Source organism: Cinclus cinclus, chromosome 17 (genome assembly GCF_963662255.1).
Source record: "Cinclus cinclus chromosome 17, bCinCin1.1, whole genome shotgun sequence".
Lineage (NCBI taxonomy): Eukaryota > Metazoa > Chordata > Aves > Passeriformes > Cinclidae > Cinclus > Cinclus cinclus.
Window position 1 is genome coordinate 11,269,477 of NC_085062.1, and position 15,918 is coordinate 11,285,394.

At 38.7% G+C, this 15,918-nt stretch overlaps 1 protein-coding gene across 1 annotated transcript in view; it reads right to left on the reverse strand.

The window, feature by feature from the left end:
- Positions 1–15,918, reverse strand: part of RSPH14 (radial spoke head 14 homolog) — a 71,680-nt gene that overhangs the window by 21,441 nt on the left and 34,321 nt on the right. The gene's annotated exons all lie outside the window — the stretch shown is intronic.

The window sequence follows — 15,918 nt, forward strand, 5'->3', positions numbered from 1 at the left end:
AACAAGGCCTTGGCAGGAAGATTTTCTCTCAACATGCCTTTCTGGGCCTGACCTTTTAAATTTGGCAGAGTTCAGGGTACCACAGTAGACGCCACTTGTCATCGGAAGATATTCATATATTCTTACCACTGCTAATAATCTGTTGAGCTTCCACATTGCATTGCTCAGTAATGGCAGAACCTCACCTTAATCAGTCATTTCAGAGACATGTTTTTAATCTCTTTTTCAATCCATCTATGTCCATGAGCAGATAAACTCACCTTAATTTGCAATTCAGTGACATTTATGTAGGTATTTAAAATTCTAAGGCTAGCCTACTTCAAATTTGAACAATTGTTCTATTATCATATTGTTTCTGTTCCCTGACTAGATGTGCAATAAGTCCTCTGATTATGTTTCACACTGTGAATGTTCCCAAAACCAAATCTGAACTTTGCCTCATAGCTGTGATTACACAGGTGTGTCAAGTTTGATTTTTGCATGTGTGCTCACAAAAAGCAGTGGAATACTGAAGACTTTATGTATTTTTTTAAGTTACAGGAACAAATTTTTGGCTACTAGGCCTAAGGGAGCAAGAGTTGTTTTAAATGTGGCAAGACTTGAGGTTGATATGTAGTTCAGTATTGTATCAGCACAATATTATTTGCTCTCACAGGTCAAGTAAATATACAATGGTCTAAACAAATTAAAGTGTCAGGTAGCATCAGGGAGAAGTAGGAACCAGTGACTTTTAACACTGCAGACTACAATTCTCCCTTTTTCCAGAGGCCTGATTGTACCCTGCAGTCCTGAATGGTGCAAATTCTATGTAACAGAAGCTAAAACATCAATAAAGTAATAAGAGTAATAACCTACCATATAGACAAAGAACTGAATTATTGGATCTCTTACAGTCCCGTTCTCTGTCAGCACACGCGGGTTATAAACTAAAATTAAATGTTTACAGAGGATATTACCCTGCTCTGTGACAAGAAAAAAGTCTCTCTTTGCTGTATCCATGGCATAGCAATTCTACTCTTTTCCCACTTCTGCAGTCAAGGAAACCAAGAACAGGCACTGATATTGTGGCCTCTTGGGATCATACCTGGAAACTGTTCTAATTCATGCTGCGATTTAGGCAGCCCCAACCTGGCTCTACAAAAAAGGCTGGATCATGATCATGGATCATCACCTTTCTCCCTCAGATTAAGACTAGATGTGTTGGAGTTTCTCTGCATTTTTGATTACTTTATGTTGCTTTTCTAGCTGTGTCTTCCGATATGGAAAGAATGATCCCCAAGTAGAAAACACCAGAATATTCTAATTCACAAATCATTTAGGCAGAATTTATCTGGAAGAAATGGGTGATGCCCGTTATAATAAAAGTGCGCTTTGAAGGGAAGATTGGGCACACAGGCATATGGAACTCTGAGAGTACCTTTAAATATCGTAGACTTGATTACCAAGTGATGGGAGAACTCAGTGAACAGCACAATTACAACCTCTAGGTATTTTTTTTCAGTATCTTAGTTGTGGTGTTGGAAACCTTCAATGACAGGAGACTGTAAATCATCAAAACTTATCTATAAAACTGTCGCTTTGGATTTTGGATACATTATGTTTTCATTATTAACCTGTCAAGAATTATTCATAGACCTCCTTGAAAGTTTACATAAACAAGTCACTTCAAGAAAAAAGTGAAGCGTTTGTTTTAAAGGAGACCAGATGGAATGCTGTCAATCTATGAAGCACTGTTCTTAGTCAGTTGTGAGATATGGTGCAAATGGAATTTCTTAGACATGGTGTTTATGATCTGTCCTTATCTATGTTGATGGAGGTATGTTAACAGCACATCAATCTCATTGTTTACTTGGTGTCTGCAGCTTATTGTCAGAATCATCCATTATAGATTCCATGATTTCTAAGATGTAATTTAAAAGGATATTTTTTTCAGATTTATCTAGTTACAAAATACATAGAAAATACTGTTTTTCACTACAGTTTCTTAAGCTTCTATTGGGATTGGTCAGATGCAAGTGGTGATCAAGAGAATATAAGAACAAGAAGATCAAGATTAAAAGATTTCAGAAAATAATACAGGTGTGCAAGAGGTCAAGGACTTGACTCTTTGTGGCTGATGGTGGAGACAGGAATGTGACATACACACCAAGTTCATGCAGCAACAGCTGGACTTTACTGAGGTGCCTCCTTTTATAGGGGGTTCAAATTTCCCACATTACAGATGTGGTTGGGTGATGTCTTAACTGCAGCCAGCTTGCTGGCTCATGGTACCAGTGCGTTCCCGGTGCAAAGGGATTGGCTGAGGTTCCCTGCTTGGGTTTGGAACCAACCTACCCTTAACGTGCTCGGGGACTTGTTCTTACTCTGGAACAGGCTAGGCTGGTTGAGTTGGTGTCTATCATGGCCAAATTACCTTGTGCAGCTATAGACCAGCTATAACTGTCACAGCTCCTCCTTTTAACCTTTGAAAAAACCTTTAGAAATGTCACCCTTAACAATGAGCTCCCTCCTGCAATCAACACAAAAAATGGGAAGGGACAATTAAAATTATTTTTGTGCAGAACCCTGGTTAACAGTAGACATGACAATCTGAAATACAAACCAAAATCGTACCTCATTCTCATGAACTGGGAAAAAACAGAGTTCTCAGAATAGCCAAGGAAACACAACCAGTTTCATGATGACAATGTACTGACTTGTTCAGTGCCACTCCTGTGTCTCTAACAGAGCAGAACTACTTAAAGCTTTTAGTGAATGTTTCCCTATTGCACTGAGCCTTCAGCCAGCAAAGAGGTGACACAAACTGGGGTTTATCCCTCCTGAGGTATTTGGCACAAAATATTCTTTGGGATGAGGAGGCTGCCAGTAGGCATGTGTCAGTGGCATTGCATCCTAATGGGATTGCTGCCAGCTGGAAGACATCAAAACCAAATTGGAATGGCTATAAGGTGGGTTTGGGCTGAAAGCTAAGCCAGTTGTGAGTTCTGTAGCTATTGCTTGCCCCTGTGCCTTTGGCTAAGGTGGGGAGACACCTTATCAGATATTTTCCTGGAGCTGAGAAGTAAGAAATCTTATGTGCCTTTTTTCTGGAATGCCTGTAGCTTTTTGGGTAGATCATGAGTTTTTCTCTTACTGAGATGCATCCTGAGGGGGAATTTTTCAGCCTTGCTACAACAAAGATGCAAAAGATGTTTGAAAGTCAGAGGTGGCTTTAAAAGGCAGTAGCTCTTTTAATCTTTTCATAGTTAAAATACTGACTCCAAAACCTCAATTTAAAAGTCTTGAGGTATGCTGTAAATGAACCAAAACATAACAAAAGCTGTGCTTTTAGGCACAATTATCCTGGTAGTTACCAATCATGGAACAGTGTGATACCTAACCAGTAGTACCTGAGATCAATGAAAATGCAGATCCCACACCTCACCCTAGTCAGCTAAGTAATCTGAGTGCCCTTAGAGATGTCCTTGTAGCCCTTTAATGAAGTTTTCAAGATTAATTATTGTTTTGCTGTGCATTGTGGATATTTCCCTCCTACCCTCTCCCCTTGGTAAATCTGCTTTGTGAGTTTAAGGTGGATTTGGAATCCCTACAGCTGCATTAGCTTTAGCACTGTTTTGACCCAATATGGCTTGCTGAGAAATTTGTGTTCAGCCCCTCTACTGAAGTCTGGATGTGCTGTGGGTAACCCCCACCACATGTATCATTTTGTGTCCCAGATCTGTGCCTGTTTCACAGAGCTGTTTTTACAACGGTATCAACAGTAGATTTTTAGTGAGCAGAAAGAAATAAAATGGTGAGTCATCAGCTTTTTTCCTGCACATCTCATCTGTGTGAAATGCAGAATGCTAACTAGAATAGTTAGGAATCAGCGATAAAATTCCAGCTTTATGTGCCATCTTAATAGTAGGCTAGAGTGTTACAGAAGTATTTTTTTCCTGGTAATATGAGAAATGAATAACTAAGGCTCCACTGCTGAATAATGAATAAACTAAAAGCTCGATTGGCACCTTTCAGCTTTCAGATAATTTTAGCGCTGCAGCTACTTGAGTCAAGAAGAGATGTCACTGAGAGTAAAAGGAACAGAAAAGCAACTACCTGAGATGCTGCTAAATCACCCTGTGCTGTGAGGGTGGTGGTGTACATTTGGCTGGTCAGTGAGGCTCCCCCCTTAGGTGAGCCTCATGCAGACAAAAACTGCAAAATGTGGGGGTTTTACTATTAACAGTAGCAGTAGATCATGTGCGTAGTCTCATAAATCAACCCATCAATTCTCAAAATATGATTCAAGAGCCTGCTTCAAACAAAAGGAATGAAACTACAAGGGTCCCAAAAAGGTGAGCTGACCTCTATATACCTTAAAGAGGAGGAGACAATTCCAGTTAGGATGTGATGCAAAAGGGAAACTTTTCTGACCTCAGCAAAGGAGAAGAGAGAGATGGATTATTTAGAGAGAGAACTGAAGGGCTAAAGGTTAATTAAAAATATAGACATACTGGCTGCATGACTAGGAAGTTTGCAGGACTACAGAGAGTAAAAAAAAATGTGGGGAAATATCTGAATGATGAGAATGCCCTTACATGCAACACAACTTGAATAGGAGCAGTGATTACACTGTTCCCCCCCTCTCTCCACACACATACACGCACACACACACATGTACACACAGAAAAGTACTGGTAGTGTTAATAGAACACCAAAAACTCATCAGTATGTGCAACCAAATTTGAAGCTACACCTGCAAATATTACTACTAGTAGTACAGTTACCAATGAAAAATAAAACATCAAGAAAAATTACTCAATTTTGGTTTATCCCTAATAACAAAATGAATCCATCTATCATTCAGAGGTTTTAGGTTTGGGGAAAAGTAGCAATTTACAAGCTTGCTTGAGGCTGAAAAATAAGAACTTTTCCCAGCTAAATCTAAATCATGGTACTCCTATGTTAAATACCCAGATTAAAAATCTACACAAGCTTCCTCGAAAGATGGACTTACATTTAGCAGCTAATTTTGTTATCTATCCATTTAAAAAGTAATTAATCAATATACAATACCTAATGTTTTATATTTGTTTTATAGACAAAAATCTATTCTTGGAATGACATGAAAGGCACCCACAATTTTGACAGAATCAGTATAGCCCTATGAATACATGAAGACATCCAACCAAATCTTGTCATAGCATGACTCAAAATGGATGTGGTCAAATCTGCCCTCTGCTCTTCAGAGATTGATGAAACCTAGGAACAGACACAGTGAATACCAGCAGAAGCCAGGTTGGGAATGTGTGCACAGAGCAAGAAATTAATGTTGAAACACAGTGATACTGAACATGCTTCAGCATTTCCTAGAAACACAGTCATGCTGAGATCATATAAAAACAGGGAGCTGAAAGTTAAACTATTTTCATATCTGTTCTCACAGAAGTTCTCAGCGTAGATATTCCAATATATGAACAGTATGAATCATGCACTAAATACTAAATTTCCATCAGTAAAATGGTCTACACTGCTGGCACTTTGGTATCCTGCTTGCAGTGTTGTTAAATACATCGTGTTCATTTTCAACCTGTTCAAAACCAAATACAGGCTCATTTCAGAACCTACTGAAGTCAACAAAACCACTACTTTTTATGGTAAGTGGATCACAGCCACAGCACTTTACAGGGTTTGGAATGTTTTTACTCTTATTTTTCTCTTAATAAATACTGTCACTGTTTCTGATGAAGAAGAACTATGAATACCCTCACCCCAAAGTGTCACTTGTCATAGGGTGCCATTTCACCACAATTACTTAAGTTCCTCTAGCTCGTTTTACATTTTCATTTAGTGTCACATAGAAAGATTTTCCATCTCAGTAGAAAAAGCAAGGTTGAATAAGAGGGAAAACCTAACATTGTCTAGGGAACTTAAATGCTTCAGAGCACAAGTGGTAAAAAACACATTGAGACTATTGCTAGAGATGTTTGCTGCTTTAGCTTTTTGGATAAATCAGGCCTTCAGCCTCTTCAAATCTGCAACATGCCTCTCCACCCATGACCAACTTGCTTATTAAAAGACTTTTCAAAAAGCCTGATGAAAGGAATTTAACAACACCAGTGTCCTCTAATATTCATTGAATGTTCAACATAAGCTTCTTATAATCAATCATGAGCTAGGAGCCAGCAGGGAGAGCCTGGGATCCCTCTGCCGTGTGGTGGTGGGTGTGTAACTGCAGCAACTGCAGCTGGGGTGTGATCACCCCTCCAGAGGGAGGGAGTTGAAAGGAGAGACTGAAGAGAAATCCTAGTAGCTGCTAAACCTCTAAAGGATGTTAGAGTCTTTCTGGCAGTAGCAATTAGTGGGTGGTGGAGTTTTGTGTTGGTGTTTTGTTTTGGTTTTGTTCAGGGGGAGGTGTCAGTGAAGGAAAAATGGGAGCTAAAGAAGTTGATGCATCAGATAGCAAGGTCTTTTTGCTTTACTGTGAGTGAAAAAGAACTCTCTTTCTGTAGGTCTCTACAGAACTTCATCTAGATGGCAAAACGATGGCTTGGCTTGGCTTTTGAAACCAATTGTACAATGTACAATTGTACAATGTTGTACTTAAATGTTTCTTGTTGCAGAGTTATTTTCTGTGAAGTAAAGTATATCTGTGCTTTGGATTTGGCAAAAAGCAATTTCCTGTCAAAACCAGAACTTGGGTAACTTCTTTCATATTCATCTTATGAAAAAAGGTCCTCTGAATTAGAGAGTAGCTCCAACAACAGCTCAGCTGTCTGAGATGTACCTGCTGAAGCTCTTGCAGGCAGCAGGAATGTACAACTGTCAAAGCTTCTGAATTTCAAAAGAGAAGCAGAATGAGACCAGGCGTAGGCTGCAGCTGTAATCTGTGCTTGGTAGCATCCAAGTCCTCTCCCATGAGTCACACTTCTGAGAACATCGTGGATTCTCTTTAGCCTCTTGGGATTTTTTTTTTTTTTTGGCCCTGGACTGCAGTCTAATACTTCTTCCACTTCTCATCTCCCTTCTGTGGATAAAATCATGTTTAATTTGAGTTGTTAAGAAGAAACCTGGAAAATCCACAGTTCTAATGTAGATACCTTCTGACATAGTTCATATGGTCAATTTTATGCGTGGCCTAGGGCTGGAAAATACTCTCTGCCCTACCTACCAAATTAATCCCTGATGATAGCCCTGCCTTTTATGCTGATATTGACACTGTCCTCGTTTCTTTCTCTTATTATATTAGAAAAAGCATTTTAATTTGTAATTCTGTCTTGTTGTGGGTTAATAACCTGACAAAAGTGCTGAAGTTTTCTTGTCCTTCCCTAAATCAGACCACCATGAGAACTATTGGCTTTTTTCTTTCACTGTACTGCTTCCTCTCTTCCATTTTGATCAGCTCTTCGATGGTTTTTCTGCACCATGTTGCTCTTTCCTCTCATGCTTTAATTGAGCTGCTGCCTCTGAACTCCCTTACAATTAATGTGTATCTTCTGGAATCCTTTTTTGATTTTTTTATCATGTTGGTAACTTACTGCTCCTGCATACTCATTCAGCCTCTGTCTGTTTTTCTGTTTTTTTCATTCACCAAGGTTCTTTTGATTTGTTCTTTGTGAAACATTACTCATTCTCTGTTGCTTAGTTCCCAGCTTTAACTATCCCATTGCCAGTCCTCCCATGCTTTTCCATAAATTCAGTGTTTATTACTTCTACAAACAGTTCCTGCATTCTGCTCTTCTCCTTCCAAAACCTTTTGCTCTGCCTTTCCCTGCAAGGTTTATTCTATTCTTGCAGAATAGACTTTCCAGTCCTGATCCACCCCCAATAATGTCCTTTCTCTAGCAAAACCATTCTGATGGAAGTCTGATGTCCTAGGCAATTTCTTCCACCACAAACACCCTGGATTTATTGTCTCCTTTTTTTTTTCCTCCTAGTGTAATTAAATTCCATATGTGCAGACCCATCTTTACAGATTCTGAGTCAATCCTTTCCCTCTGTTTTTTTTTTCCTGTGTGCAGATTTCTGCTGATCTTATGCCAATATGACATAGTAAGACGTGCCCATCTGCGCTTCCCACCTCATCTTTCCTTCCTCCATTGCTATCTAACCCTTCTTTTTTTCATGGGTGCAGGATTTCTTGCTTCCTGTGTTTATTTACCATTTAATTTACCCTAGAAGTCTGACCTAGCTTCTGTGACTTTATTCTCTCATTCCTTGCCTTAATCTTTGCCTTTCCTCCAGTTCCTTCCCTTAAAACCAGCAGGACAAGTGTGATATATTTCTGTCTCCAAGATGATTTCTTATGCATCATCACAGACAAAACTCATCTGTTGTTTCCAGGATTCTCATTTCCTGGAGCATCTTCTCCTTGTCTCTTGCTTGGCCTTGAGCTTCAATATTTGAATCTTCACTGGCTGCTTTTCTCTATTGCATTAAACAAACCTCCTGTCTTCAGGACGCTGTTATCTGCACCCAGACTCTCATGTTCTCACTACAGAGATTCCCATAGCTCATGCCTGTCATTGGAACAGCTAAACATAATAAAGCTAAAACATGTTTTTTCTTTATTACGTCCCCTTTTATGTGCAGGAAGAGAAATTTTCTTTTACAACACTATGCTGTTCTCCTGTTACAAATCCCTCTTAAAATTTCTTGTGCTATAACTACCAAGGTGCCCTTATCTTTCATAAGGTATTGTGTGCAATAAGGTTGAATGAGTGATAGGAAATTTACTGTTACATTCATGAAAAAATCTAATGCTAACTAGTGCTTTTTTATGTAATAAAATAATCTCCTTAGCCCTGTAAGATTCACGAAAGAGCAACCACATCACAGCCCTTGAATCACCTACATAAGGGTTATGGTCCCACTAATGACAAAAGCCAAACAGCAATGTTAATGAAGACAAAACCTCCACTGCTGTCATCACTCGAGGCACTTACAAAACACTGAGTGGCTCCTGCATTTTGTTTGCTGCTTTACTGCACACTTTCAAAGAAGTCTGATGTTTGTACATCCCTAAAGCAGATGCTGTGTGTGTTGTTTCTTCTCACCCTTGTCTAGCAGCCAGGATTTCCTGCACACCCACTGTTAGACCCACTGTAATATTCTTGTTCTTATAATGCTTTTTCATGCCAGTCTAAAGGTCACCTCTAAAGTGGCTGCTGTGGCAGACTCTGGGCTTAGTCAAACTGCTGTGAAGCACAGCAGCTCCCTGTGCAGTCAGTGACACTGCTCTGGAGTTTTGGCCATGCAGCTCAGAATAGAGCTGTTGTAGAATCTGGCTCTACTCAAGAGTCAGTCAGTCTCATGTCTGGTTGTGTTAGTGCTTCTCACTGTTTCACAGTAGTTTGTGGATGTTGCTAAAATCCATAAACTACTATGAAACAGTGAAACCACATCATAATTTAAACAACTACCAAGTATTTTAGGTATTAATGTTTCACAGGATTTATTTTTCAAACTTCCTTTAGTAAATGGGGTGTGCACAGTTAAAAGAAAAATAACCAACAGGTTCTTGTTGAATACTTGGTTTATAAGAAATACTATGTTTTCGCTATAACTTCTTAGGTTTCCCAACATCTTAGATGAAGCCTGCACACTATATTTTGGCTGGGTGATATACTTAGCTAATGGATATCCTTAACCAGCATAATTTGTACTGTGGTACTGCTAAAGTTTGTTGAATATTTTCCAAAGAACAGACAAAGATTTTGAAAATTATGAGTATAATACCTCACTGCAGCAAATCTCTTCTACCCCATGTCAGGCACAATTATATACTGATAAGTCTATGCCTACACAGTAAGTAGTTTTCTTTGGGTTCTCCATTATTTCCTTGTGAAACTTTATTCTGCCATGTATCACAGAATGGTATCCCTAGGTGGCAATTCTATTACTTGTGCTCAGATTTTATGCCACAAATCTGAGTATTTCTGTAAAATCACAGTGGGAATCAACAGATGAGAACCTAATGGACCTACCATTTGTTCTTCCTGCAAGGGTGCTGAAAGCAGCTGGGGCTGGTGACAGCCAGTGCTGGTGACACTAAGGAGCTCATGGTATGGCACCAGTTCTGATCAGTGTCCTTCTCATCCCCTGCCTTGGACTGAATTCGGAACTAAATTTTTAAAATCATTGTCCTTCTACCTTCTTTGACAGCCTCTATTGGAAGAATCTCAACCTTAGACAGCAGCTTCTGTTATTTCATGTTGTTTTCTGTGGCTGAGATCCTCTGCTATGAATATGCATTTCTTGACTGACTTTGCTATTCCTCTTATTCTGGTATCTTTTGCACAGACATTAATGATTTCTTGTCTCTATCTTGGGGAGTTGGTATAGAGGTTAGGCCCTATTTCTCAAATAGAGATCAAGATGGATCATGTGAAAAAAGATTATTTATTCAATATTTGAATATTTAGAGCACAGCTATCACTGAGGCTGATCATACTTGAAAACTCAGTGCATTTCTTTGTCACAAATAGTATTTCAAATTGGATATCTAAGAAAAGAACAAGCAGGAATAATCTTTGAAAACATGCTTAAGGGAGTAAATTGACATCACAAAGAACCCCCATGACAAAAAAAGGACAGAATTTGGTACTGTCCAGTCAAACACTCAGCTAATTAAATAATGACACTTCTTCCTTCTCTCATCTGACTAACAGAAAACACATTTTAACTGCTGCAATAAGTAAACCTCAAATACAACAGCTTTCTCTGGTGTTTCCTTGTTCAATAACTACATCTGGCCCATCCTTTGTTTTGGGTGGGATTATAGTGCCTTAATTGTGTAATTAAAAGTTTTGTCATAACTTGAACATACTTCTTTGTCTTTCAGGTTTCAGTGATTGTATAAAGAGAATGTCAGTAATATCTGTGGCCACAGTTTTAAAATAACTTTCTTCTGCAATTAATGGACTTCAATCACCATACATTAAACAGTAAATTAATTTCTGTGAAGTTATTTCAACTTCATACTTCTATAGCATGCATGTCTGGGACTCTCCTGGATGTTTCCCAGATTCAAAAATCTGGACCAATTTTACCATTTCTTGTGAACCTCAGTTCCTTTCTTTTCCTCTCTCTCCCTCAAAAAAACCCCAGCTTAGTAGAACACTTGATTTCTTCCTCAGTAAATGCCTTGGGTATGCCCTGATATATCACACTCCCTTGTGTCTTCTTCTCTTTCATTAATAGTATAAGAAATGATTGAAAGGTAAAACATGCAGAAATAAGGTTTTGTTAAAGTACAGGAATTCTCAGTGGATGTGCATAATCATTAGAAACTGATTACAGTAGCTTGGCTTACACTCCTAAGTCTTATGTAAGTTCTGTGCCACTTCTTGCTAGATTTGTTTGAGTTTGTTTTTACATGGGTGTAAAAAGCTTTTTACTGTGTGTGAGTGGGCTGGTGGTCAGGAAGCTAGATTATCAGACCACTTACATTTGAGGGATAATGCAGCTTTGTGCCTACAACTCCAGCTGAAATTCCTGCTGCCAGCAGCATGCCGTATGCACAGCCTCTGTGCTGTGACAGTCACAGCCACGGTTTTGCTCTCAGCTTAGGAGTCACCACTGCCTTTCTACAGGATCGCAGCGGAAACCTTTCCAGGCAGGTCTGTAACTCTGCATTCCATGGTGATGTGTCAATAGCTAATGAATGGAGAGACAATGCTTAGATCTCTCCTTATGGAAGTGTTTACAATTGAATTGTGGTGGTGCGTCGTTCTTCTTCCCTATGCCTCTTCTCCATCTGCTGCCATAACTTGGGAACTTGCTGGGAAAAGGGATGTTTCTATTGCACCCACACAGATCAGTTTGCACAAGTGATGGACAGGGGCAAAGAGAGAGCCTAGATATGAAACCAACAATAATGACTGGTTTTATTGGCTACAAATGGGTGGTCAGAAGGTGGTAGCACTAAATACCCTAAATAGTAACATAGTTTTTAACATGTAACATTTTTAACATAGTTTTAACATGGTAACCAGTGCAGAATTTTGTTCAGGTGTCCTTCCCACTCCAGGAATTGGTAGCATTCCTCTTTTGATGATGGCAATATGTCACTGTTAGGTCAGGATTTGGGGCATGTTAATCTTATCTTGTGGGAAAAGCTACCCACTCTAGTCATGGCAAAATAGCCCACCTATATTGTCAGACCTAAAAACCCCATGTTTTTTTAACATTTTGAGCCTTCAGTTGTCAGGAGAAGCCAAACATGTTAGTTTAGACACACAGATTCTGTATCATCTAGTCATTTGAATAATATTTTTAAAATAAACTTTAGACAAATGTGCAAGTGAAAGGAAGCAACAGGGCTTTCCACTAGATTAACTGAAAATACAATTACCTAATTAGAAACTTACAGTCATAAAACACTAATATGTTTAATATGAAATCTGATTTTAAAAACCCAGCAAATTCTGGACTGCCTTATTTTCTGAGTGTATTCCAAGAAAAAGTAAACTTGGTAAGAGGAATTTTATCTGTATGTAGCCAGGGAAGTAAACTGTAGTAGTATAATAGTTTGTGAAGTTTCCTGAATTTTAAAAAGTATTGATTTTGAACACAAGAAATTTTTTGCATTGTATATGGGAAAACTTATTCAAATAAACCAAACTTACTTACTGTAGTGCCTATTTGAAAATAGTACTTACTACTTTGCTTTACAAAGCAATAATACAATCACCTCATTGTGTTCCTACTTGAAATAGTGATATCCAAATATCAGTGCAATGTATTGCAACTGCAGTAGGAATGACTAGAAGTCAAAAAAAATTTCAAGAGTATAAAACTAATTTACACTCTAATATGTGAGTGTAACATTAATGTGCACTTACATACTCCTGGTCTTTCCTACAATAAGTCCTACTTTACCTTTTTTTTGGTGTTAAACATCTTAATGAATGGCAAACAAAATAGTTGATGTGTAAAACACTGGAATATGAATGATGCATCTGAATGTGTTGTGGAAATATGCAATTGGAAATACTCTGCAGAATGTATGAGCTGAATGAAAGCAAAAAATGTATTCGTGAGAGAGTCTTTCTGCCCAACCATTTGTCATAAGTGTTTGAGGCAAATAACATGAAGCTTAAAAAACTTCATATCTTGTCTTCTCTAGTCATAAAATCTCCAGACTGGTCCTAAGTGCTGCTGCCTTTTGGCAGGAATGTGTGTCCTTTTGCTGCTTGTTGCTCTTTTGTTCAGGATGGAGCTACAATAAAAAGAGGGAGTCCCATAAAGGTTTCTTGCAAAATTCTTCATCTGAAATCACTGTGATACATAGAAAATGTCATAAAGAATAGAGCAAGTGGTTTTATCAGTGACATGAAAATGAGGCTGTGATGATGAGGATTTAAAGGAGAACCAGTTTGAAATGTCCTGAACATGTCAGAATAAGTGTATATAATAAGAGAAAGAATAAGAGATTAGTGGAAGCAACTCTGATTTTTATATAAGTAAAATAAGAATCTGGCCTGATATCTAGTACAGAAATTTCATTTTCTCTGCATAGCTAGAATGTTATTCATTAAGAGACAGCTTCCTCAACTCTAATTTTTCATTTTCTGTGTTTATTGGAAAAAGTGAATTATTTGAAGAAAGTGTAACTCCTCACTTGGGAGGGTTTTCCTTTCCACATCTTCAGAGTCAGTAAAGTTGTGCTAACAACCATTCTATTAATGTATGTACAATTCTTTTAATTTTTCACTGATTAATCTGTTCTTCACATGTTAATGTAGCATCATACAAAGAGAAGTAAGATAAATATAGCAGATATTAAGACTCTCTTGTAGAATTTCAGACCAGGTAAGAGCAATACATGGTGCATTTGAGGCAAAGGATTTGGATTTCTTTACATTTAAGACACCAAAAATGCTTGAATTGCCAGTAGTCCCTACAGGCAAAGATAACAGACAAGCACTTTAAACTGCTTTGGAGAGGTGACTCTGTACTGACTGGATAGTTTAGAACAACTCAGAGTAAGATTAGTTTAGAATACAACCCTAACCATATTCTATAACCATATATGGTTAGTTAGAAAGTTAAGTACATGAGGTTGCAGGTAGTTGTAGCTATACTTCTTTTCTCACAAAAGTTTGAGGGTCAACATCTGGCTTGGAACATTCTATCTCTCTCCTGGTAGTGTGGAATCATTCTCTTTAATATGTATTTTAATTTATTGTCACATCTGTATTTAAATATTGGTAAGTTCAATCAGGAAGACTTCTAAAGGCTTGTAGGGCAACTTTGAAAATGGTGTTGGGAGGCTTAGTTTTATTAAAATCTAGTAGAAAGTTTTCTTTAGTAGACTCTGCAAGTTTCTGTAAGGATCTCAGTGCTGTGTACTTTGGTTTGCAAATGCACTCACTGAGGAGCCTCTAGGCACAAGTAGCCAGGCAGCAGGAGAGGTGCCAAGGTGTGCTGGGGCAGCACTCGGGAAGGAAGCCGTGACATCTGTGATTCCGCTGCCCACTGTGCTCAGAGCTTAGTGGGAGCAGCAAGCCCTTCCTAGAAGAGAGGCAAATGATCACCAATCATTAGTTAGTAATGGGTTTTCCCTCTGCGAGGGTAACAGCTTCCTGCTGCTGCCTTCTGCAGAGTTCCAGCTAGTAGGCTTAAACTCTAATCTGGGAAAGAATCATTGCTCTAACAGTCACTGAAAAGCTCTCTGCCCTCGCTTGGGATGGTGTTTCCTGTGCTTCTTGTGTGAAAAATTCACCTTGTAGTCACTGTTCCCATTTACTGTAGCTCAGAATTTCCTGTATTGAAATGGAAGGAGAGGAGGCTCAATAACACTTAGCTTGGCTATGGAAAGCTTACAAAGTTTGCATCTCTTTATTGATTAAGTAAGATGCAGGTACAGTGTTTAACAATACTGTTCTCCAAGAGTAAAAAAGAGCTGTTACAAAGCTCAGTAACTCTTCCTTTCTCAAATTCATGAAGCAAAGTTAATCAGCATCTTTTGTTTCTTAATTTAGTTATTTAAATGTTCAGTGGAGATAGATAAGTTACAAAAACTCAGGAGGACATCTGTCTGAGTACAATATATTGATATAAATAGAGAGGCTGGGAAAAGTAGTTGTGAGTTTCCATTTTCTACTTCAGACAAACAAGTCAGGACAGAACTATGCAGGAAAAGCACTGCCATAAGCTCTTGCTGAGGAAGAAATTGGGGCACAGCTCAGCACTGTTTGTTTTCATGTAGGTTTAGATAATAAAACACAGAAGGCTGAAAGGGAGATTTGATTTATTTTGTTCAGAAACCACATTTTCTTAGTCTGTGAGCTTCAGCTGTCCCTATGCTTTTACTATAATTTTAGATATTTGCTTTTCTTTACATGTTTTTCCATCTGTATTTTCCATTTGGCATAATAAAAAGTTTAGAAGTCTAGAAGAGGAGGAAAAAAGTGAGTGGCTTGGTGCAAGGAAGCCTGGTCTCATTTCTTTTTCCATTGTTTGGCAGGTGGAAAGCACAGATTTACAGAGCTGAACTGGATCAGCTGAAGAAGTGGGGGAAGAGAAACAAAACAAGTACAGTACCAGTGAAAAGAGCTTCTGCTTTATCTTGCAGCATCACCACAGCAACCAGAGAACACGATCAGAAAAAAAGGCTAGAGCAGAGAAGGCGAAAGTGCTGCTTCGTACTTTTGGACAGAAGGCAGCAAAATAATTATGCAGAACAGAAATGGGTATTTGATGGTTCTAGCCAAATTGTGGCAAAGGGAAGTGTCCCGTCATTAACAGGAATGTGCCACAGTTTATGCACTGGAAAGGGGAGTGCCATGAGATCTACTGAAGAGACTATTTCTTTGGCTGCATACCTGCATGTGTTTGCACCACAGCTGGGACTCAATTAGGTGGCTGTAGGCATCGGGGATCACCAGGTATTGGATAGTGACCTTTTTCCCATTCGGGGTGTACCTGGCACGA